Here is an 8,383-nt window from a genome sequence, read left to right as displayed (position 1 = left end):
TTTTAGATGCATTTAGCGGCGCTAGTATGGAAACACCACAATAGATTAGAATTAGCAGTGTTTTCAAGGAAAACGCCGCAAAAAACAATTTAGAATAGTTAAAACGTCACCGTTTTAGTGTGCAGTTAAGTGGGTTTAGCGGCGGTTTTTGGAAATGCCACAAAAGGTCCAATTTTTTAGCAAAACGCCGTCGTTTTCCTCTTTTTCATTTTATCCTATTGCTTGCCCGATACTTGGCTATTCCCTCCTTCCAAAACAAAATTTCCCCAATTCCACAAATTTCCTAATCCCTAAAATTTCCCCAAAATCCATAGCCATCTGCTGCTGAAGACGCCGGCCGGACCACCTGCTCAGCACCGTCCGTTCTACGCTCTGCTGCGTCACCATCGCCGTTGCCCTCCTCTGCCGCAAGCAATTGGTAAATTTAGATTTAAATTTGTTTATGGTGATTTCTTTTCGTTGTTACTGCTTAACTCAAAATAGATTGTTACTGCTTACATGTATAAGTTTTTTTATGGTGATTTCTTTTCGTTGTTATCTCAAGTGATTAAATATTGTTTAGAAATTAAATATTGTTGTCTAGGCTTCAATGGTCCAACTGCATCTTCTTTAATTTTGTTTTTACTTTTTCTTTTGGGGTCCGATTCTAATGTTCCCATCCATCAATTTAAAGAGATTTGCTCTAAAAGGTTTCAATCCCATATTTATATCACTTAGCAAATAAAACAATAACTTGAAAATATTGTTTCTATTTATCATCTCAATTCCATTGTTCTTTCACGTAAATATATGATTATATTAAACACAATACGATACACAATATAAATATTTCAAAATTTTATATAATATGAATTATCACCAAATATCTTGTTGATTATGATAATATGATACACATTGATACATAAATTAACATATATATACATGTATAGATATAGATACAGGGGAAAAAAAAAGATGTTTTCATTTGTGTTTTGTAGTATATGCCAAGAATATTCATTGAGGAATCTCAAAATTACAAAGGACCACCATATTATGGATATATTAGAATATGATTTTTTTCTTTTTTTGTAAATTTTGTCTTGGAGGAATTTTAAGTTACAAAAGTCTATTCCATTATATTTTAGTCAAATTTTTGAATAAATAAAAAATATCTTACTATTTGTTCAATGTAATATACATTCGATAAAATTTATATTCTCAATTTATGATAAAATATTTGAAGCACTTTGAAACTTTTAAGTAATATATATTCCTATTATATGTTCTTCAGTCCAGTCTCCATTAATCTAAACAGTGTACAATTTGGAACATAACAGTTTAAGAACTGAGAAATGAACGTTCCAACAAATTACATAGCTCCTTCGGGGTTAAAATTTAAAAGAAAATTTGTAAACGTATATATATATACATATAATTTATTATAATATGTGTGTATATACATATATATATGACTGCATTTTTAACAAAACAATACAAGCTACCATGACAAAAACAAACAAAAACCTGTTGTATTTACCTGCATTGCAAGTTTAAAGTATGCTTTTCTTTCCTTTAACCCTAGTGTTGTCACTATTGTCGTTTTGGGATCTTGCTGGAGGCTTAGATCGTTCGTGTGAACTGCCGCCTGCAACATGCCTCTTTCGAATTTATAGATTTGCTATTTACTTTTTGCTTTTTGTGTTTATATGTAACAGTTGCTTTTTGCTTTTTGCTTTCTTAATCTATTTTTTTTATAACAGATTTGCCAACTGCTTCAAACTGGGTGAGAAAGGTGTGGAGAATGATATAGATGTAGATGACAGCACTTTAGTAGAGGAAGTCTGAATCAATTTGGTTGCTGTACTAAAAGATTATCTTCAGGTCAGCTTCTTCTTCTTCATTTGGATAGCTATATGCTGAATAATTAATCATGTTAGTAATAATTGTAATCAGTTGGAATTGTTGGATTGGGCAAGATCGGATCAGCAATAGCAAAAAGAGCCGAAGCTTTCAACTGCTCTATCAGTTACCACTCGAGATCTAAGAAACCAAATACAAAGTACAAATACTACTCAAATACAAAGCCTAGATAACCAGAAGGTTAGCTACTCTTTTATTTTCTTTTTTTTTTCATTTTTTAAATTACTATTCTTGTTTATCGTAAGATTATTTTTTAAAGGATCATGTTTTTAACTTATTTCAAGTCTATCCTTTGATTATTTTTTTAATTTGCTTATGTTGTTTATCCTTAGAGACTTGTTATGCTGTCTTTAATTTTTTTTTAATTTGCTTGTTCTGCTTATCTTTGGGATCTCTTTGCTACTGGTTCCAATGCGTATGTTCTTACTTACAATAATACTGTAAAAGGGATCATTTCTGCTCAATTTCTAACCTTTTAATAATATTATACCTCTCGACATGTATGCTTGCCACATTAATTTTTTCTACCATATTTTCGTAATTTGTGATTTAATATTTCTATATTTCTATCACGATTTTTAATAAATTTATTTATTGATATAATATGTCCCATCTAATATACAAATATACGATTTTTAATAAATTTATTTATTAATATAATATGTCCCATCTAATATATAAATATTTAATAAAATATTTTATATAGTTTTTAACTTCAATTTAAATTATTATTGAAATATTCTCGTCCGTTTTATCACAAATATTATTGTCCGTTTTATCACAAATATTATCGTCCGTTTTATCATCTAAGTTAAACTTTTTATTCAAAATAAATCATACCTTTTAAACTAAATACGGATGTCCACACTGTGGTTTAACATGTACTTAAGAAAAGATGACTTGTAAAACATAAATTAAATTAATTGTGGACTATTTTAACTGCACATGTGATTTGTCAAATAAAAACGAATGACATGTATATTATTTAATTAAAATAATATTTTTCAATATTATTTAATTAAAATAATTTTTATAAATATTATTTAATTAAATATTATTTAATCCGCAACTTACCTGCAGATACTTGATGCTTGATATGTATTATCCATGTAATTTTCCACATCGTCAAATAAAAATCTTACATAATACGTAAATATATTTGATAAATATTTAACATAACTTACAAAACTTACATAACTTATATAACTTAGATAACTTAGATAAATATATAACTAACATAACTTACATAACTTATATAACTTAGATAAGTATATAACTTATATAACTTATATAACTTACATAACTTATATAACTGATATAACTTTGATAAATATATAACTTACATAACTTACATAACTTATATAACTTAGATAAATATATAACTTACATAAATATATATCATATCATAACTTACATAACTTACATAATACTTAAATATATTTGATATCATAATTTACATAACTAGCTTACAAAACTTACTTAACTTACATAATACACAAACCTATACTTGAAAATCCCGCAACTTACCTGAATTAGTTTATTCCCATTAGAGGCTTGATATTTAGTATAATGACATGATTTAAATCAATTGAGAACATTTAAGTAACTATAATATGTAGTCAACTTTAGATTTCAAGAACTACGAAATGGATAGGAGTTGGATGAAATTGTTAAGGGTAAGCAATGCCTATCAAAATGGAGTACAAACTTTTCTAAATTTTGCATTTCAAAATGCAAGCCAAGAGAATATGATTCTTTGCCCGTGTAAGAAGTGTGGCAACATCAACTGGCATTTTCGTGAAGTTGTCTACGAACATCTAATTGTTGATGGCTTTATTCGGGGGTATAAAAAATGGATTTTCCATGGAGCGTGTACATCTAGTGGAACTTCTTCAACGATTAATCCGACTTATCCTGATACTGATTACCATCAGTATGTTAGACAAGATGACATGGAAGATATGTTGCGGGATGCATTTAATATGCATAGTCATGGTGAGCAATCGTTTCCACCTGACTTTATTGCATCCGATGATTGTAATATTGGTGGAAATGTTTTTTGCAAAACGGGAACAAGTGCCCCTGATGAGGAGCCAAATGAAGAAGCGGTGAAGTTTTACAATTTACTTAATGAAATGAATGAAGAACTTTATGAGGGATCAAAATATTTGAAATTGTCCTTTTGCATTCGTCTATTTCACTTAAAATGTTTGGGAAGGTGGACCGGAAACTCTTTTACAATGCTACTAGAGTTTTTGAGAGAGATGTTTCCATTTGCAAAAATTCCCCAGTCTTGTCAAGATATGAAGAGACTAATAAAAGATTTGGGCCTTGGGTACGATAAAATTCATATTTGCCCAAATGACTGCATGTTGTACTGGGGTGATCAGAAAAACCAACAGTCTTGTCATGTTTGCAGTAAGTCTTGTTGGATGAATAGTAATATAGAAGATGTGAATACGGATGAAGGTGGGGTACAGTTAAGAAAGAAGCCAGTCAAGGTCTTGCGATATTTTCCCCTAATACCAAGACTTCAAAGGCTTTTCATGTCCTCAAAGACAGTCAAATCTATGAGGTGGCATAATGATCAACAGACCGATGATGGATTATTAAGACATCCTGCGGATTCTTTAGCTTGGAAATCATTTGACAGTAAATTTCCAAGCTTTGCAAGCGATCCTCGGAATGTGAGGCTTAGGCTAGCAGCTGACGGCTTTAATCCATTTAAAATCATGAGTACTTCGTACAGTACTTGGCTTGTAGTGCTTGTTCCTTACAATTTGCCTCCATGGATTTGCATGAAGCAATCTTCATTTATTTTATCAAAGATTATCCCTGGAGAAAAAGGTCCCGGAAATGATATTGACATCTAATTGCAGCCACTTATTGAAGAGTTAAAACAATTATGGTTTGGTGTTGAGACATATGATGTATTGAGAAAGGAGAACTTTAATTTACGTGCAACTTTTTGTAAACAATTAATGATTTCCCGGCTTATGCTAATTTATCAGGTTGGAGTACTAAAGGACGTTATGCTTGTCCTTGTTGTGCTGCACAAACTTATTCGGAGTGGTTGTACAATGGGAAGAAGTTCTCTTACATGGGCCATCGTCGGTGGTTAGATGGAAATCATAAATTTAGATTTCAGAGGACTCTATTTGACGGTACTAAAGAGTACAGAGGAGCTCCTGAGCAAACCATTGGATCTAAAATCTTGTTTATGTTAAAAGATATTAATTTTAGTTATGGGAAGATGAATCAACCACCTAACACGCAAACAAAGAGAAGATCGAGGGATGAATCTGATGATGAATCTGATGGAAAGGATGATCCTAATGAGGCGGACTTGTGGAAGAAAATGAGTATTTTTTTAAGTTGCCTTATTGGGAACACAATATTTTACTCCACAATCTTGATGTCATGCATATTGAGAAGAATGTCTGCGAGAACATAATTGGGACAATTTTGAATGTCGATGGAAAATCAAAAGACAATCTTTAGAGCCGACTTGATTTAGTTGACATGAGAATTCGGCGTGATATTCATCCTCAAGTACTTCCGAATGGAAAATATCGGTTGCCGCCTTCTATTTTTTCAATGTCAAAGGAAGAGAAAGAAGTGTTCTGCATGGTGTTGAAGGATATAAAGGTCCCAGATGCGTATGCGTCAAATATATCTCGATGTGTGAGTCTTAAAAATCAAAGATTATATTCATTAAAATCACATGATTACCACATCTTGATGCAAGACTTATTTCCAATTGCTTTACGGTGCTGTATGTTAAAAAATGTAACGTCCTGTATAATTGAACTATCCAATATAATGAAAGCTATTTGTGGAAAATTTTTGGATGTTGAAGAACTTGAGAAAGTACAGGATCGAGCGGCTTTGACTTTATGCAATTTGGAGAAGATCTTTCCACATTCCTTATTCACTATTATGGTGCACTTGGTAATTCATCTCCCTCATGAAGCAATACTCGGTGGACCGATTTTTTATCGGTGGATGTATCCTATAGAAAGGTGCTAATTTATTTCTCAAGTATTCATTCATTCACCTTTATACATTTAGTTACAGCTTTTGATAAATATTGTATATCGTGTTTAGGTTCCTAAGCAAATTGAAGTCATATTGTCGCAATAAGCGTTATCCAGAAGGATCAATTACTGAAGGCTACTTGGCAGAGGAGTGCATGACCTTCTGTTGTAGATATTTAGAAGATGTTGAAACACGATTAAATAGACCAAGTAGAAATGATGGGCTCAATGATCATAAATTGGCCGAAACTTATTTATTCCAAAGTTATGGAGAACCAATCGGCAAAGTTGAAATTGCAGAATTAGATGATATATCGTGGATACAAGCACATCGATATGTACTTTTTCACCACGATTTAGTTGAATCGTTACGCAAGTAAGTTCTAAAATTTCCTCATATATTCGTCGTTTTGATTTATTTATCTTCTAACCAATTAAACTTATTTTTAACATAGTGAGTACAAACAAATTTTGAGATATCGTGCACGCTCTCGAAGATTACAACATCGAGAGATTAATAAGTTATTCACAGAATCTTTTCATGAATGGTTAAGCCAAACAGTATGTAACTAAAGTTAATAAGTTACATATAATCGCGAAATTTTACATAATACATTTATAATTATTCAATTTACTTTTGATTCAATAGGTTTGGAGTGGGAAGGACGTCAATGATGAAGTTAAATGGCTTTCCCAAGATCCGAACAGAGAAATAAAAAGATATAGTGCCTTCCTCATCAATGGATACAGATTTCATACAAAGTATCGCGAGAGAATGAGGAGAACTCAAAATTGTGGAGTTGTTGTTAATTCTTCAATTACAAGTTATGCTAGTGCTAGGGATAGTAATCCGATTGAGGGTAATGTGGAGGATTACGGACTTCTTACCGACATTATTGAGTTGGATTACTATGGCAGATGGAAAGTTGTCTTATTTCGGTGTGAATGGGCTGATGTTAATACTGCTCGAGGAATTAAAAAAGATGAATTTGGTTTTACAATGGTGAATTTCTCTCGTTTGATTCACACTGGACAACAATTGATGGACGAGCCATATGTATTTTCGTCTCAAGTGAAACAAGTTTTTTATTCGAAAGATCCAACTGATGAGGATTGGTATGTTGTACTCCGGAATACCCCTAGAGACTTGGTTGACATGGGTAATGGAAGTAGAGATGACTTTGTCGAAAGATCAGAAACATTACCTTTTCCAGAACAAAACTTAGATGAAAATATCCCTAGTACTAGTACACAACATCAATGAGTTCGACATGATGTGGATGAAGATATTTACGAATAATGATGTAGTAAGATTTTGCGATTTTTTAATTATATGTAATATTATAATTTTAATCTTGGTCATGTTATATAATTTAACTATTTTATATGTACTATTATTGTTATAATTTGTTACTAAAACTTTAACTATTTTATGTGTATTGCAGGAAAAATGCGTAGAAGAAGATTACGAGATTTAAGTATTGTCCAGAATACTCCAAATTTGGAAGAAGGAAATAGTGAACAGCAGGCAGTTGTTGGATCTTCGAATGTGCCGGAGACACTTGGCGAGCCTGAAGAATTTCAAAGTAATGTTAAGTTCATTTTACATGTGTTGACTTTTATTATTGATTTATTTGTCAATTTTAATATAATTATAGTATATCATTTTTCAGCTGAAAGTGGTAGGACGCGCAGAGTTCGAGGACGTACGTTGCTTAGAGTTTCTACGACTTAGATCCTGTCGAGCGTGTCAAAGTAAGTAGAAATACTCATGGTCAGCCTGTTGGATCTGAAGCTCGACTTTTAGCAGGCTATTTGGGCATTTTAGCACGAAATGCCAATATGTTGCCCATTAACTACGAATCATGGCATCACATGCCTGATAGCAACAAAAATCAGGCTCTCGCTAATATTAAGGTAACAAAATGTGAATGTAATTTATAATACTTTGGTTTAAGTTTCATTTATATTTACATTCTAAACTTGTGTTTTTTTAGGAGAGATTTGCTTTAGAGGTCTCCGATGATTATATAAAGAAGGCATTAGGTAAAAAATGGAGAGACAATAAAAGCACTTTAAAAAAACAATATTTTAAGAAAGACATAAGCCTCGAGGAAAAATTGAGAAATGTCTCGCCGGGAATGCTGAGGTACCAATGGGAAGATGCGGTTAGATTCTGGAATTCAAAGAAAGGAGAGGTATTACGTATTTTCAAACTCTTATATATAGTGTTTACTATATACGTAATAAATATACATAATAATAATTTCATTATGTAGGACCGTGAGCGAGTTGGAACAAGCAGCAGGCAAAAACAAAAATTCAAGCACACAGTAGGGTCGAGAAGTTTTGCTTCTGTAACTGAGGCCAAGGTATTATGAATTTATTAATTCTTTCAAATATTAATAACTTTCTACTATTAAATAATATTTTTACTACTATATTGT

The 8,383-nt window shown here is 31.8% G+C and overlaps 1 long non-coding RNA gene across 1 annotated transcript; it reads left to right on the top strand.

Annotated features, from left to right (window-relative positions):
* Positions 1-232: 232 nt before the first annotated feature.
* On the top strand, positions 233-8,134 carry LOC107896620 (uncharacterized). Its single transcript, XR_001683790.2, has 5 exons — positions 233-418; positions 1,740-1,860; positions 1,933-2,079; positions 7,382-7,522; positions 7,610-8,134. It is a non-coding gene; the product is annotated as an uncharacterized lncRNA (long non-coding RNA).
* Positions 8,135-8,383: the final 249 nt, after the last annotated feature.

The sequence above is a fragment of the Gossypium hirsutum genome, chromosome A10, assembly GCF_007990345.1.
Source record: "Gossypium hirsutum isolate 1008001.06 chromosome A10, Gossypium_hirsutum_v2.1, whole genome shotgun sequence".
Classification (NCBI taxonomy): Eukaryota; Viridiplantae; Streptophyta; class Magnoliopsida; order Malvales; family Malvaceae; genus Gossypium; species Gossypium hirsutum.
The sequence above is the reverse complement of the archived record's forward strand: the minus strand, read 5'-3'. Positions and strand labels throughout refer to the sequence as shown.